The 18,609-nt window shown below is 42.0% G+C and overlaps 1 long non-coding RNA gene across 1 annotated transcript; it reads right to left on the bottom strand.

Annotated features, from left to right (window-relative positions):
• Positions 1-2,013: 2,013 nt before the first annotated feature.
• LOC144492605 (uncharacterized) lies at positions 2,014-9,696 on the bottom strand. The gene is made up of 4 exons (XR_013497610.1): positions 9,054-9,696; positions 5,692-5,798; positions 4,317-4,421; positions 2,014-2,966 (listed from the first exon to the last, which is right to left on the bottom strand). It is a non-coding gene; the product is annotated as an uncharacterized LOC144492605 (long non-coding RNA).
• Between the last annotated feature and the right edge of the window lie 8,913 nt (positions 9,697-18,609).

Below are 18,609 nucleotides of genomic sequence, written 5' to 3'. Positions count from 1 at the left end.
TCATGAGCTGAAACATACATAATCTCAGCTGGTTTGTGCAGGAGGTACAGTATATAGCACTAGCAGGTAAACTGAACATACCTACCAGCAATCTATATTTTATTATAGATCCAAAAACACAACCTGACGACCATCCAATCCCACTGCCACAATACATTAAGTCAACCTTTGCAATATGTTTAAATGATAAACGTGAAATATGAAATATAACTCATTACCATAACCACTTAATTTGAAATGCTTACAAAAGTGCAGTATCCAATAACGGTTATTATTCCCATTTACAAGCCAAGGAAACTTGTATTATAAGTAGCGGGAAAAGTTAGATGTCCTCTGCAATTATCAGTAGAGCAAAGCAGCTCAATATATGGTCAACCATAAAACGGTACATACTTTGAATCAGTCAAAGCTATAAGCTATTTTCAACAAAAAAAATTCAATCTTTGAAAGGTCCATCTTATTCTTAATAGAAAATAATATCCTGACGTCACTGCCATCAGATTTCGCTGCATATGGCATGGGAACAGTTCAGAATGTTACAAGTGAAGCAGCTACTGATTTTGTACTTGGAAAATTCTAAATGAAACAATTGAGGATTTTTGGTAATATAAACAATGGCAATATCAGCTTCTCTATTTGTTTTTACAACATAAGGCATATGTCACTTGAATCATTCTAATTCTTGGAGAAACCTTTGCACTCAAACCCTAAAATTTAGAAATGGTATGGTTGCTGTTGTCTTTCAATGTGCTTTGTTCTATTAATTTTTACATGGATGCTGTTCACCATATCTTGACTCAGCATTCTCCAGCCTTCTGGGCTCAACAATTTTAGTAACCAACTTCTGCCTCCTTTTTTTTTCTGCTACGCTAGGTTAGTCTGGTCTTGTTTCTCTTCATATTGCATTGATTTTTATGTAGCCATTCATGCCCCATATGTATACTTTTGTTTTTTAAACAAAATCCATTATCACTTTTTGGTTGTTGCATCATGAAATCTTTTAATCTCTGGCCTTCACTTTATTACACTTTGTTCTTCCTGCCCCTCCTCCTTCCACTTAAATTCTCAAGTCTCTATCCTTCAGTTCTGATTAAATATCAACCTAAAACTTTAACTGTTCTCTCCACAGATGCTACCTGACCCACTTAGCTTTTCCAACATTTCAGAATCTGTAGTATTTTGGCCTTGCTAGTTTTGCTTCTGCCTATGGAGACAAAGTGCCAATAGCAAGAAACATGAATGGGCTCTAAATAGCAGGACTGCTCTTTAGGTGCCCAAGCCTTCCACTCAATGCCAGGTATTTCAGTCTCACATTGATTTCCCTTGATATGAAAAGGCCTGCAGGCAAAAAGAGTGTGAATTGACAAATATTCAAGGATGTCTGGTTTATACTGGGTTGCTGCTCGTGCAATGAATCTAAACCACAGTTTAAATGCAGTCAAGTTGGTAACCAATACCACTTCCCATTTTGAGGGATAGAAGATGTCAAAAGGTTGAATATGTCAAATGGCCTTTTTCAGGTTTGAATTGTGGGTTTTCCTTGTTGATTGAAAAATATGAAATTGTACATTGGATTTTAAAATAATTTTATTTAGGAATTAAAAGAATGAGCTGAAGAAAACAAAAGTAGAACATATAAATATGACATTCATAATTTACTTATTTGCACTTGTCTATTGATCTTTAAACTGTGGTATTTAATGAATTTATATGACCTAACTGCAAAAATACATTGAAAGACAAGGTGGGTGTTGCCAGGAAAAAAGATTTGAACAGTGATTTTGTAGCTAGCAAGTATCCCTCAACCAATACCCAGAACAGAATCTGATCATTTATTTCATTGCTGTTTGCAGGACTTTGCAATGCACAATTTGATTGCTGTTTTTCCTACATTACTGCAGTAATTAGGTTTCAGAAGCACTTAACTGGTTGTAAAACATTCTATCTTTACATTACTCTTTCTTCCCCTGAATGGAAGATCCATCTTTATTAAAATGTAAGAGGAACAGAGGTAATTTCAACTTTAGGTCAGATCTTTAATGCAATATTATCTGCTGGTTTTGACATCTGAAGTAATTGACATGGTACAATAATTTAAAAAATAAATACTGATTTAAGTAATCTTCAGAATAAGCAAGTTTACCAGTTAAGCTTTGTTAAATTACTACAGCATTTATTATTTTAAACTTAGAAGACATATGCACTCAATGATTAGACATGAACATTAGAAATTGTTTTAAATTAGAGGATTGGAGGTTAATGTGTCCTCTTTCTCAGTTCTCTTCAATTCATTTCAGTTTTCCCAGGAGAACAAGTTTCCTTTAGTTTGTTCCCTCCATCTCTGTGGCAACAGTTTTGTCCAGTACAACCCCAAGCACCAAAATAGAATGGGAATTCAGTCCGAGTGGGAAGACACACAAATATGCATCCCAGACAGTGCAATGGTATTCCAGCTCTCAAAATCATCAATTTGGCTAACCAAAAATGGCAATGATGAGAAATATACACTACTTTTCATTGTGATTTTTGAATTCATCAATTTAGATGAATCACACGATAAAAAGTTGAATTAATTTTGTTCAAGTTCAGTAATTCAGTTATTTAAAGAAATTAATTCTAAAATAAATTAAATATAAATTTATTCATTTAAATGAAATGTGGGGAAGTAAATATGCAGGACAGCCATACTGGAATGAACTAAAGCAGCCATTTTGAAACCATATTTTCTTCTCTCTCTCTCTACCCTGCCCCAAGACTCATTGAGATTGATTTATGCTCAAGCTGTCCCGTAGCTCATCCCATAATTACCAAGGTGGACAGTCAGTATCGGCAGGATATTTTCCTTCTCCCAGAAATAACGAAGACAAAGTGCAACAATCTTACTGTGGCTTCAGCTCATCAGCAATCACAGATGAAGCAGAGGCTTAATTTCAATAGGACCTTCCAAACCCTCAAGTTTCCATCACCTAGAAGGGCAAAGGCAACATGCATGAGAACACCATCATATTCCCTTCCAAGTAACATACCATCCTGATGTGCATACACATCAAAATCCTTCAATTCCCTACCCGATATCATGGTAGGAGTACCTTCATCACATGGATTCTAACAATTCAAGAGCAACTTGCCATTGAGGAGTTACTTTCACTTCTCGACATGTCTGTCTGGCATACATGTCTGAATCAAGATTGCAGTGAGCTGCTGAGCCAAAGGTTTTGGCAGAACTTGCAAAGAGGGCGAAAGAGCATGTTATTGCTTAGTGTGGGCTACTTGATGACATATTGCTTACTCCCTTCATCACTTGATCATTGGGAAAGTGGTAATAGGATAGAAATTAGACTTGTGCTGTTTTTGTGTGGACATTCCATAATCTTCCACAATGTTGGGTTACTGTATATGTATATTCAGCACAAAAACAGTGCCTTATATGTACTGAAATAGCTTGGCTGAGATGGAAGAATGTCAGCACTACTTCTAAGATGTTATCAAGTATCAAATCCTTTTCTGTGTTCAATGCATTCAGCCATTTTAGTGCTTTACAGTGAACCAAATTTGATGAACACTGGTATTGATAATGTTGGAGTCTCATCCTATTTTTGACTTAACACTTCAGCTTAGTCGCCATTACATTTGAGGATGTAGGTATTTAAGGAACCTTCCTCTCCTATTAGTTTCCTGATTGTCCAGTACCTCTTGTCGCAAAGCAGTAGTCTCATTTGTTGGTTGTTGGTTCAGAATCTTGGTTTGTTATTTAACATGCCAACGCCAGAACAGCTTCATTAACTTTTTATATTATTTACCTAGCATTGCACCTGGAACACCCTTCTGCATGCTGCATTGAATAAGGTCAAATCGCTGAACATTTAAAAGTTTCTCACCATTAAAAAATATTCTGCATTTCTGTTCTTGCCAACGTGATAACCTCATATTTCCCCACATTATACCCTATCCTGGCACCTCACCATCCACTCACTGATCCTGTCCATATCCCTTTTCACACCCTACTGCCCCCTCCTAGCTTCACATCAGCAGCAAATTTGAATATATTACTTTTGGTTCCTCTGTCTAAACCCAATAGCCATGGGCTCTGCACTGATCCTTGCGGCACCCCACCATTTACAACTCAGACTTGAAAATGCCCCGTTAATCCTTTTTATTTTCTGTTCATTAACCATATTTATTACGAAATATTTAACCATATTTCCTAATACATTGATTTCTATCCTATCTGCATTACCCTCAATCCCATAAAGTTCATAAAACTGTGCTCCATCATAAAAGACAAAGGACTTGCAAAATTCAGAGACTTTACTCACACAAGATCAGTAGCTATACGATGTTGCTAGTAACTCACCAGTAGTTTCATGCTTTCCAGTTGTCCACTGTATAATACAAACCATGTTGTTAATGAATGTGCAGAGCTGCAAAAAAAAATTGTGCATTAAATAGCTGTAGACTCAAAAACATGAATAGCAGCAACATAACATTGAAATAAGGTCAATAAACATATTCAAACTCATACTGAACAGTATTTCTTTTAGGAATAATGACTTTTTTTTAGTTTATTTATTAGTGTCACAAGTAGGCTTATATTAACACTGCGATGAAGTTACTGTGAAAATCCCCTAGTCGCCACACTCCAGCGCTTGTTCGGGTACACTGAGGGAGAATTTTGCATGGCCAATACAACTAACCAGCACGTCTTTCAGATTGTGGGAGGAAACCAGAGCACCTGGAGGAAACCATGCAGACCCGGGGAGAACGTACAAACTCCGTACAGACAGTGATCCAAGCTGGGGATTGAACCTGGGTCCCTGGCGCTGAGAGACAGCAGTGCTAACAACTGTGCTGCCCCTATTGACCAGCTGATAATACAACCCATCTTTGTGACGACTCATTTAAAATTATTATTTTCCAATAATTATTGAAGGTCTTACTCATGGCTAATCAGGTTCTGTAAAAAATATAAGTATGGAATACTTCCCAAGGCAAGTTAGGAACAAAATTGTGACATGGATGTGGACCGAGGGGAAATAAAAGTAGCTTTAAATAATTTATATTTGTGGGAATTATATAGAGTATAACTTTAAGTTTATTTTTTTGTTTTTGTATGAAAGGGTTAAAAACCTAATTAGCCTAATGTTAAACAAGGGTGCCTTTGAACTATGTCTGCATTCTAAAGGGCTTAAGGGAAAAAACAGGCTATTGCTTAGCAACCAGGGGCCACCCTTGCATAGAAAAAACTTTTGAATTAATTTTAAGCTGGACCGGACCAAGGAGCTGCAGAAAGCAGACATCCCAAAGGAAGAAAAGTTGTCCAAGAAACCAGGGAGTTAGGACTACAGTATTCGTCAGGAAGTCAGTTCAGAATGACGCTAACAACATGTGTTCAATTCCCGTATTGGCTGAGGTTATTCATGAAAGCCTGCCTTCTCAACTTTGCCCCTCGCCTGCGGTGTGGTGATCCTCAAGTTAAATCGCTACCAGTTAGCTCCCCACTCAATGGGGAGAGCAACCTATAGTCAACTGGGACTATGGCGACTTTACCTTACCTTTATTTACTAAGAACACGAGGATAAAATCTATTTTGTAATTTTTGTGGGGTGGAGTAGTGTATTGTAGTTAAAACCTTTAAACAAGAAAATATTTTATTAAAAGTTAATCAGCAATCCTGTGACTCCGTTCACCTACATCTTTAAAACAAGAGTTGCGATCTATCAAGCCAGAGATCCATCCTGCGACCCGAGTGTCCAGTAAGTAACATTACCTGGGATCGTAAGAACTGCTTCCTCCGAAACCTAGTCAAGTGCAAATGGAAGACTGCTATTATTACCAATCATATAGGAATGGCTAGTCAGCACTATAACAATTTATCGGTCTCGCTCCTTTGGAACACACAAAGAGGAATATTTAACAACATTTTCCGTAACACAAGCATTTGAGTTAAAACATCATTTTACGCTGAGGTAATATCATTTAAAAAAAAAATTCAATCCAATCAAGTCCAATTCAGAGTCTCAACGAGTGAGACATTCCTGATCCAAGCTGACAAGACAGGGCTCTCCCCTCCTGTCTTGGGCTTGATCTACATGATCCAAGCTGAGGCATTGCACCTCCTCCAAGGTTTATCTCATTTGCATCTTAGCCAAAAGGCCGAGATGCCGCTTTTAAAAATTGCTTCAAATGAAGCTAAGATATAACCTAATGACTTCAACCAAGTACAGCATTGTCGATACTACACTTGATTCGTAGCCAAAAAGCCGAGAAACTACAATGGGAGGCATTGGGTACCAAACAGTGACAATGTAATAAATAGCTTCATTCAGATTGGGGTTTCACCAGCCTCAATTTTGTAGTAACAATAACACTAAAGGCGTCAATATTCAGACATTACTCCTCTGAACTTCACCTGCATAGTTTGCTGTTGGAGATTCGATATTGCTTTAGAAGTGCCCCTTAGAATGCAATTAGAAATCATTTAATTGATGAAAACTTTGTCTCCCAGTTAAAAGCCTTGAAAAACGAGGTGAAACTGGGTTTTTTTTAAAATATGGTGTGGCACATTCATAATTACTGTTAAACAATTCACAACCCCTAGCATAATTTCACTTTGAATGTCAAATTTCCCCCTTCTGAAAAGGCAACTTACATCCTAAAGGTTTTTTCAAGTTTACAATATTTCAGTGGCCAGCTAAGTCCCATGGCTGCATTCTAACATTGTGACTATAAAATTTAAAGGTTAAAAGTGAAGCGATTCAGTCATTTATACTTCCTGCATATGAGAAAGAATGGAGCCAATGTTTTGAGTCTGGATGACCCTTCATCAGCTCGAATTAGATACTGTCAGACCTGCTAAGTTTCTCCAGTATTTGCTTTTGTTTCAGATTCCAACATCTGCAGCATTTTGCCTTTAACTATATTTGCTGCTTGGGAGATTACTTCAGTGGAACTGATTGCTTGGGGCATGTCAGGTTCTATCCCCAAACTGGCATCAGGAAAGGGGAAGCCCATGCCACAAAGAACTCTAGATTTTTGTAGACAGCTTTCTTTAAGGTTAGCAAGTGACTACCATCACCTTGCTGCTGATTACAACATCCTACCTGATCCTCTGTGACAACAAAATGTTGTCCCCGTTGCCTTGTGTTGAAACTCATTCTCTCCCTCTTATACACATGTCACATGGTATAATTAATGTTGTAAAAGGTCTGTGCAGACTTTGGATCTTTAAGCTTGGTTCCCGACGGCACAGTAGCGAGCAATGCTGCCTCACAGCGCTAGGGACCCAGGTTCAATTCTGGCCCTGGAGTCTGTGTGGAGTTTGCACATTCCCCCATTGTTTGCTTGTGTTTCCTCCTACAATTCAAAGATGTGCAGTTAGGTTGATTTGCCATGTGAAATTCCCTGTCAGTGTTAGGAGGATTATCAGGGTAAATACATGGGATTACAGGGATAAGGCCCTAGTGGGATAGTGGTTGGTGCAGACTTGATGAGCTGAATGGCCTCCTCCTACACCGTAGGGATTCTATGATTCTATTTTATGATTCCAAGAGGATTGTTCGAATTCTGACTCTAAACTGACTGACTGGGAATGCCGTACAAAGTTTAAAAAAATGTTTATTTATTAATGTCACAATTAGGCTTACATTAACAAGTTAATGAAGTTACTGTGAAAATCCCCTCGTCGCCACACTCCAGCCGGTGCCTGTTCACAGTTTACAGCATGAAAACAAGCCCTTCAGCCCAACTTGTCCATGTCGCCACTTTTTTAAAAAAAACACTAAGCTAGTCCCAATTGCCCGCGTTTGGCCCATGTGCCTCTATAGCCATCTTACCCATGTAACTGTTTAAACGATTTTTATAAAGACAAAATTAATTGTACCCATCTCTACTACTACCTCTAGCAGCTTGTTCCAGACACTCACTATCCTCTGTCAAAAAATTGCCCCTCTGGACCCTTTTGTGTCTCTCCCCTTAAACCGATGCCCTCTAGTTTTAGACTCCCCTACCTTTGGGAAAAGATATTCAGTATCTAGCTGATTTTATAGATCTCTAAGATCACTCCTCAGCCTCCTACGCTCCAGAGAAAAAAGTCTCAGTCTATCCAGCCTCTCCTTACAACTCAAACCAAGTCCCGGCAGCATCCCGGTAAATCTTTTCTGCACTCTTTCTAGTTTAACAATATCCTTTCTATAATAGGGTGACCAGAACTGTGCACAGTACTCCAAGTGTGGCCTTATCAATCTTTTGTACAACTTCAACAAGAGGTCTCAACTCCTGTAGTCAATGTTCTGACCAATGAAGCCAAGCATGCTGAATGCCTTCTTCACCACTCTGTCCACCTGTGACTCCATTTTCAAAGAACTATGAACCTGTACCCCTAGATCTCTTTGTTCTATAACTTTCCCCAACACCCTACCATTAACTAAGTGCAGCCCTGATTTGATCTCCAAAATGCATCATTTCGCATTTATCTAAATTAAATTCCGTTTGCCATCCGTCATCTCACTGGCCCAATTGATCAAGAACCCGCTGCAATCCTCGATAACTTTCTTCACAGCGGTTAGCTCCATTGCTTCACAGTACCAGGGACCCGGGTTCGATTCCCGGCTTGGGTCACTATGTGTGGAATTTGTACGTTCTGCGTGGGTTTCCTCCGGGTGCCTCCCACATTCTGAAAGATGCGCTGGTTAGTTACATTGACCCAAACAGGTGCCGGGGGACTGTGAGAACCAAGTGAATTTCACAGTAACTTCATTGCAGCCTTACTAGTGACTAATAAAACTTTTTAAAAATGCCATCAATCTTGGTGTCATTTGCAAACTTACTAACCATGCCTCCTAAATTCTCATCCAAATCATTATCATTCATTCAAGTACACTGAGGGAGAATTTAACACGGAACACCCAGAGGAAACCCACGCAGACACAGGTGCAGACTCCGCAGAGTGACCCAAGCCAGTATTTGAACCCAGGTCCCGGGCGCTAAGAGGCAGTAGTGCCACCTCAAACTCACAAATTGATGTTTTTTCTTGATCATTTCCCGTTTCCACTCACTCTCTCTTTCTCAGGAACGCAGGCCTCTTTGCAGGTGTCCAACTTTTGTTGGTGTGGCTGATGCGCCGGGAAGCAGGTTTTACACCGGGCTGGGGGTCGATGTTGAGGGGGGGGACCCGATACATTTAAATCGTCGCTTTAAAGAGAAACGCTGGGCTCAGGGGGAGGGCAGGAGGCCGAGAAAAGCCCGATTCCAGCCGAGGCCGCGGCTCCGTCTCCTCATTCTTCAAACTCTCCGCCTGATTTTAACACAACGGCCGCCGCCGCCGCCCGCCCGCTTATTCACGGCCTTTACCTTTCCGTGCTCTTCCCGGAGCCGTGAGAGCGGCTGCGAGCGGGCCGCTTTGCCGGCGGAGCAGGGCCGATGCTGCGAGTCTGCCATTTCCTTCAGAGCGGAGGCCCGAGCGTCAGTTTGACAAACACTCAGGAACTGGGAGTCCTAAAGAAATGTTTATGTGGGTGATAACTGCAGCCGCACAGCTCCTCACTCCTCGTCCGCATAGAGGGAGCAGGCCTTGTCATCCACAGCGTCGGCGCGGCAAACATTTCACACTCGCATTATCGGCCCAAACAGCGCTTCAAGGCCGGCTTCTCCTTCCCCCCCAGCACCACCACCGGAGCCCCGCGCCATCTTCCTCAGCCCGGAGCGCAGCACGTGACACACTGGGGCGGGGCCACGGGAGGGAGCACGTGACACACTGGGGCGGGGCCACGGGAGGGAGCACGTGACATACATGGGGCGGGACTGTGGATCACGTTGGGGGCGGGGCCCCGGAGGGAGCACGTATCTCCGTGCCTGGCGTAGTGGGTGGAGCACGTGATAGGGCGGGACGCGTGCGCCAGCACGTGACCCTGGGAGTGGCAAGGTGGTGCTGGTGGTGGGCGCCGCCGTAGAGCAGCCGACGTTATGGGGCCCTGTGGTTGGAGCAGGTGACACTGGGGAGCAAGGAGGGCAACTGGCAGACCCCAGAGCCGCACAGAATGTTACAGCACAGCAGGAGGCCCTTTGGCCCATGGTGCGTCCACTGGTTCTCCCAATGCGCAATTCACCCAGTGTCATTCCCCCCACCTTGCCCCCCAATAACCCCGCGCATTCTTCCTCTTTCAGATAACACTATAATTCCCTTCTGGCTGTCTCAATTGAACCTGCCTCCACCACAGTCTGGGGAAGTGTGTTTCACACGTCAACCACTTACTGCATATTCTGTCAACCACTTACTGCATATTCTGTCAACCACTTACTGCATATTCTATCGTCCTTGCTTCTTTTGCCAATTACATGAAATCTGTGCCTTCTCGCTCCATTTATTTATTTAGTGTCACAACTAGGCTTACATTAACACTGCAATGAAGTTATTGTGAAAATCCCCTGGTCGTCACACTCCGGCACCTCTTCGGGTTGACTGAGGGAGAATTTAGCCTGGCCAATGCACCTAACCAGCACGCCTTTCGGACTGTGGGCGGAAACTGGAGCACCTGAAGGAAACCCCTGCAGACACGGGGAGAACATGCCGACTCCACACTGACAATGACCCAAGGCAGGAGTTGAACCGGATTCCTGGCGCTGTGAGGCAGCAATGCCAACTATTGTGTCACTGTGCTGCCCCATTTGGATAATGTTAGATTACATTTTGGATAATGTTTCTGTCAGGTTTTGAACTGGAGACCTTATGTGTGTTAGATGAATGTGATAATTATTACACGATAGAAATAGAGCACCCTCCCCCCCACCCCCCCCCCCCCCCCCCCCCCGCCCAACGTTCTCAATCCTATTATGAGGAGGCGCAGTTTCTTTCTCAGTACTTTGTCTGGACATAGAAACATAGAAAAACTACAGCACAAAACAGGCCCTCCGGCCCCACAAGTTGTGCCAAACATATCCCTACCTTTTAGGCCTACTTATAACCCTCCATCCTATTAAGTCCCATGTACTCATCCAGGAGTCTCTTAAAAGACCCTATTGAGTTTGCCTCCACCACCACTGATGGCAGCCGATTCCACTCGCCCACCACCCTCTGTGTGAAAAACTTCCCCCTAACATTTCCCCTGTACCTAGCCCCCAGCACCTTAAACCTGTGTCCTCTCGTAGCAGCCATTTCCACCCTGGGAAAAAGCCTCTGAGAGTCCACCCATAAGACCATAAGACCATAAGACATAGGAGCGGAAGTAAGGCCATTCGGCCCATCGAGTCCACTCCACCATTCAATCATGGTTGATTTCAACTCCATTTACCCGCTCTCTCCCCATAGCCCTTAATTCCTCGAGAAATCAAGAATTTATCAATTTCTGTCTTGAAGACGCTCAACGTCTCGGCCTCCACAGCCCTCTGTGGCAATGAATTCCACAGACCCACCACTCTCTGGCTGAAGAAATTTCTCCTCATCTCTGTTCTAAAGTGACTCCCTTTTATTCTAAGGCTGTGCCCCCGCGTCCTAGTCTCCCCTGTTAATGGAAACAACTTCCCTACGTCCATCCTATCTAAGCCGTTCATTATCTTGTAAGTTTCTATCAGATCTCCCCTCAACCTCCTAAACTCCAATGAATATAATCCCACGATCCTCAGACGTTCATCGTATGTCAGGCCTACCATTCCTGGGATCATCCGTGTGAATCTCCGCTGGACCCGCTCCAGTGCCAGTATGTCCTTCCTGAGGTGTGGGGCCCAAAATTGCTCACAGTACTCCAAATGGGGCCTAACCAGTGCTTTATAAAGCCTCAGAAGTACATCCCTGCTTTTGTATTCCAAGCCTCTTGAGATAAATGACAACATTACATTTGCTTTCTTAATTACGGACTCAACCTGCAAGTTTACCTTTAGAGAATCCTGGACTAGGACTCCCAAGTCCCTTTGCACTTTAGCATTATGAATTTTGTCACCCGATCTATGCCTCTCAACATCTTGTATACCTCTATTAGGTCTCCTCTCATCCTACGTCTCTCCAAGGAGAGAAGACCGAGCTCCCTCAGCCTATCCTCATAAGGCATGCCACTCAATCCAGGCAACACCTTGTAAATCTCCTCTGCACCCTTTCAATCTTTTCCACATCCTGTAATGAGGCGACCAGAACTGAGCACAGTACTCCAAGTGGAGTCTGACGAGGGTCTTATATGGCTGCATCATTATCCCCGGACTCCTAAACTCAATCCCTCGATTGATAAAGGCCAGCACACCATACGCCTTCTTAACCACCTCCTCCACCTGCGGGGCCGATTTTAGAGTCCTATGGACCCGGATCCCAAGGTCCTTCTGATCCTCTACAGTACTAAGAGTCTTTCCCTTTATATTGTACTCCTTCATCCCATTTGACCTGCCAAAATGGACCACTACGCATTTATCTGGGTTGAAGTCCATCTGCCACTTCTCCGCCCAGCCTTGCATCCTATCTATGTCCCTCTGTAACTTCTGACATCCCTCCAGACTATCCACAACCCCACCAACCTTCGTGTTGTCGGCAAACTTGGATTATTTGATTGTAGTAAAGTGGTCGTTTAAAAATAGATTTGAGTTACAGAAGCTTTGAGTTTCTGTTTTGGTTTGAAAGTTGTTTTTTACTCTGCTGAATCATGTCTGCTATTACCCCAGAGTTGTTTTTGTGCCTCTTCGTCCCTGTTCACAATCAAATCAACAAACATACTATCCTATTTTTCCAGGTTATGAAACTATCCCTCCAGAAGTACAGATTAACACATTACAATATGGAAATGAAAACTTCGTTCAGCCCATCAGTACTTTTGAATATTTTAATTGTTATTTCTATAGAGTGAACAAATGTACTGTGATAACATAATTTTGATAACATTCTCCCCAAAATGGACCCCTCATGATTTTGAATAGCTCTATCACATCTTCTCTCGGCCTTCTTTTCTCCAAGGAAAACAGTCCCAACTTCACCAATCTATCTTCATAACGAGAGAATGAACACCCAGCTAGAGAAAGTGAGAGAGCATGCACACCGACTGAGTGTGCACAGTCCCACACACAAAAATGAGCCTCCATACCACCAGAGTGTGAGGGCAAGCACACCCAGTCAGAAAGAGAATGTGCACCCACAGAGAGTTAGAGGCAATGTGCAGGCACCAGCATCTGCTCCTGGGGGAATGTGTCTCCCTTCTGAAAGCAACACCACCAGCACATGGAGAATGGTGGTGCAATATAAACATTTGTTTCTCATGTACTGATTTACAACTATTATAAGTGCCAATGTTTCAAATTGCACATCATTGTCCTTGTGATGACTGCACATATTCACCTGTAAATATCTGCTAAGTTTGATGTATAACCAGAGAAAGACTGCATAAATGCAAGTTGAATGATTTTAATTCACTTAAGTGAAATGGTTTTAAGCTGTGTGCTACAGATGATGTTAAGGAAATGGATGCAATCAAGAATATGTAAAACTTGGCAGAGTTTTTCCTTCTACTAATCCTTATGCCCGTACAATAGCATTGCAAGTACACAAAATTAGAATGATCAAGGAAATTAAAATATGACAAAAGGAGGAACAGAGGAAGTAGGACACAGGAGTATAGGACATGAAAGCATGTAGGTGTCAAGGTGTTTATTAAGGATGTGGATATCATCAAAAATGCCAAATGAGAATTTTGGTGTAATAATCGCAATAAAAAAAGCAAACTCTCCAAGACACGCATGACAGGGTATAGTAACATTTTGAACAGTTAAAGGATGCTACAACAGGTAGAGAGGACTAGATAGCTCTTGAGATTTTCTGTATTTTTAGCAAAGCACAATTACAAAATTGGGCCATGGCATACAAAGCAGTTTTTAAATTTGCTTTCCTCACCCCAAGTGATGGATAAATTCAAATTCCCTCTGAAAACTATAAATGTCAATGTTATATATTTTTAATTTTATTCTCAGATTTTCTGTGTTCCGTGCACAATGAAAATGGGAGTATGGTTTGCTTTAATGAATTTTAAAATGACAGCAGAGATTAATTTTGCAATGTGCGTTACTTGGTACATGTTCAATATTCGTTGAATATGTAGGGAATAAATTTACATCAATTGCAGGTGCATACACTTCGGTGGCACCAGACTGACATGCAGAAATGATAATGTGGGCAACAAAAAGGGGCAGACATAAACACAATCACAAGAACTACAGGGTATGAAATACGTACTTGCAGTAGGTAATAGATAAGATATCTCAGCTTTGGTCAAAATGTTTTTACTTTCTGCAAAGGAAAATGTATTACTCAGTTACAATTTCTGTACAGATCACATAAAGAAGACAAGTGACTGAGCAAGAGATTGACCACGTGTTAAGTTATGAAATGGTAATAGCTTGGATTTAATGATTATTTAACGCATTTAAAACAAAAGATCTATGCAAAATGCAATAAATTAATTGGAACCATAGAATCTGTAGAAGATCCGTACTATGCAGAAAGAGGCTATCCAGCCCCATCGAGTCTGCATCAACTCTTTAAAATAGCACCCCACTCAGGCCCTCTCCTCCACCCTATCCCCATAACCCCACACAGTTACCATGCCCAATCCATCTAACCTGCATAACTTTGGATTGTAGGAGGAAATTGGAGCATCCAGAGGAAACCCACACAGAGAACGTGCAAACTCCATACTGAAAGTCACTCAAGCTCACAATCGAACCTGGGTCCTTGGCGCTGTGAGGCAGCAGTGCTAACCACTGTGCTTCCCAAATTAATTAAACTTATTCTTTATTGTGGAATATCAGATCGTCAGCTTTCCACTGGAATATTTTATTGTAGTAAAGTGGTAGTTTAAAAATAGATTTGAGTTACAGAAGCTTTGAGTTTCTGTTTTGGTTTGAAAGTTGTTTTTTACTCTGCTGAATCATGTCTGCTATTACCCCAGAGTTTGTTTTTGTGCCTCTTCGTCCCTGTTCACAATCAAATCAACAAACATACTATCCTATTTTTCCAGGTTATGAAACTATCCCTCCAGAAGTACAGATCAACACATTAAAATATGGAAATGAAAACTTCGTTCAGCCCATCAGTACTTTTGAATATTTTAATTGTTATTTCTATAGAGTGAACGAATGTACTGTAATAACATAATTTTGATAACATTCTCCAGTCAGTATATTTTAATTTAATAGACTCTTCTTCACCCTCCCAAACATATAGTGTGGTATAGCATGGGCAAACAACCTCAAGTCAACCTTCGGAAAATGACCCAGTAAATTTACAAAAGGGGATTGATAGTACTTTGGACTGCGTAGGTTGATATCTTTACAACATATCCTCTTAATCACAATAATCCGATACAAGTCAGGCCCTATGGATAACCTTTTGCCTGAGTAAATACTGTTCCTAGCAATTAAACATAGACTGCATATCCAGCAATAAATGCTTAATGCAGATATTTAATATTCCCATGACTTACTTCAAGAGTGTTTCTTTTTTAAAAACTGTGATTAGCAGCTTGACATAATAAAAGTTGGATCAGGTTCACATTTGGATTGTAATGGTGATGAGGACACAATAGGTCTGTCCAGCACTCAGAGAAAGTGGAGTCAAGGAATGAGGTTGTACTTACAACTTGGGATTTTTATGCAATTTATTCTTCTACTATAGAGCCAATAGAATGTGCACTTTCTAAACTGGAATTGATTGCAAAATGTGTTCTTTTAAGTGCTAGGACACACAGATTTGTGACAATGCTCTGAAACATGGATTTCAGGTGCATTCATAGAAATCATAGAAACCCTACAGTGCAGAAGGAGGCCATTCGGCCCATCGAGTCTGCACCGACCACAATCCCATCCAGGCCCTACCCCCACATATTTACCCGCTAATCCCTCTAACCTACACATCCCAGGACTCTAAGGGGCAATTTTTAACCTGGCCAATCAACCTAACCCGCACATCTTTGGACTGTGGGAGGAAACCGGAGCACCCGGAGGAAACCCACGCAGACACGAGGAGAATGTGCAAACTCCACACAGACAGTGACCCAAGCCGGGAATCGAACCCAGGACCCTGGAGCTGTGAAGCAGCAGTGCTAACCACTGTGCTACCGTGCCGCCATCAGGAGGTACACAAATGCTGCCTAGGTTCCCTGACTAAAGCTATTTTAGAAATGGAGAATCATAAGATCACCAGCATTGTAGATGGATGTTACACCTTTATTTTAGTTATGGGTAAACACAGCACAGTGCCACAGAATGAAACAATGTCAGCGCCACCAAAAGAAATGCTGAACAGAGGTCAATGAAAATTTGTATGGAGTGACTCAGCACATTGCTCTACTGTTCCTCCTAGCAGCTGCCAAAAAGTAGCACTTAATGATGGCCTGGCCTAGAACCAGGCTGCAACTCAACTGCAGGAACTCTTCATCTAGACGAAATCTGTGAGGGGACAAAGTTTGAAACAGTGTATGGCCTTTTCTGTCCCCGGCTACTATTTCCATCACTGGCGACTATCTGAATCTGTGCAAAACTGTTCATAAAATAGTGTTGTTTTAGACCCCAAGGTGAGTTTTGATCACACATATCCATTACCATGACGATCTACTTGCACCTCTGTAACATCACCTGATTCTAACCCTGCCTCAGTTCATCTGATGCTGAAACACTTGTCGATGACTTTGTTGCCTCTCAATGCGACTATTTCAGTGCTCTTCAGTAATATTCCATTTTTAGAATCATTGAATTCCTGTAATGCAGAAGGAGGCCATTCTGCCCATTGAGCCTGCACCAACAACAATCCTCCCAGGCCCTATCCCCTTAACCCCATGTATTTACCCTGTTAATCCCCCTGACACTAAGGAGCAATTTACCATGGCCAATCCACCTAACCTGCACATCTTGGACTGTGGGAGGAAACCGGAGCACCCAAAGGAAACCCACGCAGACGGTCATCCCAGGCTGGAATTGAACTCAGGTCCCTGGCGCTGTGAGACAGCAATGCTAACCACTGTGCCACCCCCTTTTTCATTTTCCATAAACTTCTCATTCCAAGACTCTGCTATCTGTATCATAATTGAGACCAAGTCTTGTTCAACTAACACCCCTGTATTTGTGGACCTCTACAGGCTCCAGGTCTGATAACACCTCAATCCCCATTCTTATTTAAAATCCCTCCAGCTCTTCAAGTCTTCAAGATAGTTGTGCTTCTCCAATTCTAGCCTGTTGAGCATTCGCGATTTCATTTACTCTACCACTGATGGCTGTGTTGGCTGATAGCCAACATTAAGGGCATTTAAATGGTTATTGGATAAACATATGGATGATATTGGAATAGTGTAGGTTAGATGGGCTTTAGATTGGTTTCACAGGTCGGCGCACCATCGAGGGCCGAAGGGCCTGTACTGCGCTGTAACGTTCTATGTTCTATGTGTTTTGAGCTGTCTAAGCTCTGGAATTCCCTCTCTAAATTTTTCTGTCTCTCTCTCTTTCCTCCTTGAATTTGTTCCTTAAAACCTAAATCTTTCGTAACGTCCTGATGTCTCTTCCCGTAGCTAAGTGTCAAACATCTTGATATCATGCTGGTTAAGTGCCCTAGGACATTTAGCTACATTAAAGGCACTATAAAATGCGACTTGTTGATGTAAAGTTTTTATAAGTTTGTGATTAACTTAACATGCATCCTCCTGATTTGGTCAGGCAGGCAGCATGCTGACATCTAGCATGTTGAAATGTAGTGTTACATCATTACATCAGGGCAGCACAGTGGCACAGTGGTTAGCACTGCTGCCTCACAGCGCCAGGGACCCAGGTTTGATTCCCAGCTTGGGTCACTGTCTGTATGGAGTTTGCACATTCTCCCTGTGTCTGCCTGTGTTTCCTCCAGGTGCTCCGGTTTCCTCCCACACTCCAAAGATGTGTGGGTTAGGTTGATTGGCCATGATCAATTGCCCCTTAATGTCAGGGGGTTAGTAGGGTTGTTGGGATAGGGCCTGGGTGGGATTGTGGTCGGTGCAGACTCGATTGGCCGAATGGCCTCTTTCTGCATTGTAAGGGTGATTAGGGTATATATCATTGTTATTATTTGAAGCAGCTCTTTGAATTTAGTAGATTTGACATTTTTTTTCATCAAAGTTTCAAAACAATACTTTCAAGAACACCCAACAAAACAATTCTACATTCCCAACTTCTTAGTCAAGATCATGATTAGTACTAATTGCCAGCAGCATGGTTTCTTGGGTGGGTGTAAAACAAATTGATTGCTATTGCAAAAGCAAGATACAGCAGATGTTGGAAATCTGAAATAAAAAAATAGAAAAGCTTGAAAAAAAAGCAGATCAGGTAGCACTTGTGGAGAGAAACAGTTAACTTTCAGGTTGATGATGATCCCCGATCTTCCCTAAAATTTATAACTCTGTTTCTCTCCACAGATGCTGCCCAACCTGCTGAGTAGGAGAATGTGCAGACTCCGCACAGACAGTGACCCAAGCCAGGAATCAAACACGGGTTCCTGGCACTGTGAGGCAACTGTGCTAACCAATGTGCCACCATGCCGCGCTAACTGAATATATAAGTTCTGAACAAAGGGACTAGCTGAGCCCACGTACAGCAAAGACCAGTTCAAGCCTATTTCTTAATTAACTA

Source organism: Mustelus asterias, chromosome 4 (assembly GCF_964213995.1).
Source record: "Mustelus asterias chromosome 4, sMusAst1.hap1.1, whole genome shotgun sequence".
Taxonomy (NCBI): domain Eukaryota; kingdom Metazoa; phylum Chordata; class Chondrichthyes; order Carcharhiniformes; family Triakidae; genus Mustelus; species Mustelus asterias.
The sequence above is the reverse complement of the archived record's forward strand: the minus strand, read 5'-3'. Positions and strand labels throughout refer to the sequence as shown.